Genomic DNA, 1,044 nt, shown 5'->3' on the forward strand with positions numbered 1-1,044 from the left:
CAATCACTTAAGATTGCCAAGGAGATCAATGAATGCATTGATTGAGGAAGAGATGAGAATGAACTTGATCTGGAGAATTGCAACATCTCCTAAACCCAATGATTCTCCCATTTCTAATCTTACCCATTCTCTTTAATTTCTGCCATTTATTTTATGAGCATTACCCAATTCCTCATTTAAGATTCTGCACTTTAATTTCTGCTATTTAATTTCTAGTCATTTAAATTTCTGCATCTCAATCTAAATTCTGTTTAGCTCAACTAGAATATTCTTCTAACTAAGGTTGCTTGACCAATCAATCCTTGTGGGATTCGACCTCACTCTATAGTGAGTTTTACTTGACGATAATTCGGTATACTTGCCGAAGGAAAATTTGTTGAGAGACAAATTTCCATGCATCAAAGAGTTACTGAAACTCCTCCTAGTACTCTCCTAGGCAATACAAAAGAGAATACCAAAAGAGAGTGCAAGGCCATAACTATAACCAAAATGGCCAAACATGGAGAGAGTGACAAGGGAGTGATTCCCAGTGAGGAAGACCTCAAGGGACGTCCACTGACCAATACGGAGATCCCTATTGAGGAACCAAAGGAATCTGAAGCTCACACAAAAACCATAGAGATTCCACTAAACTTACTTTTGCCATTCATGAGCTCTGATGAGTATTCTTCCTCTGAAGAGGACGAAGACACTGTTGAAGAGGAAGTTGCTCAGTATCTAGGAGCAATCATGAAGCTGAATGCCAAGTTATTTGGTAATAAGACTTGGGAGGATGAACCTCCATTGCTCATGGTATGGTTCTTGTTCATAGTGCAATGGTAGAGGTTATTGCCAAAAGGATTGATCATATGCAAATGGCTCCTCCCACCTTTGATTGTTCCATCCTTAATGCATATCTTCATTGTAATCTCCACTTCCTACAACATAATTTTAACCAAACTCATAGACCAAAGGATGTGAATTCATAGTAGCAAGAGGAAATAACAACAAATACTAATAACAAATAAAGGAAACAAACTCCTACCACTACAAAAAACTATCAAA

Source organism: Arachis duranensis, chromosome 3 (assembly GCF_000817695.3).
Source record: "Arachis duranensis cultivar V14167 chromosome 3, aradu.V14167.gnm2.J7QH, whole genome shotgun sequence".
In the NCBI taxonomy this organism is placed as follows: domain Eukaryota; kingdom Viridiplantae; phylum Streptophyta; class Magnoliopsida; order Fabales; family Fabaceae; genus Arachis; species Arachis duranensis.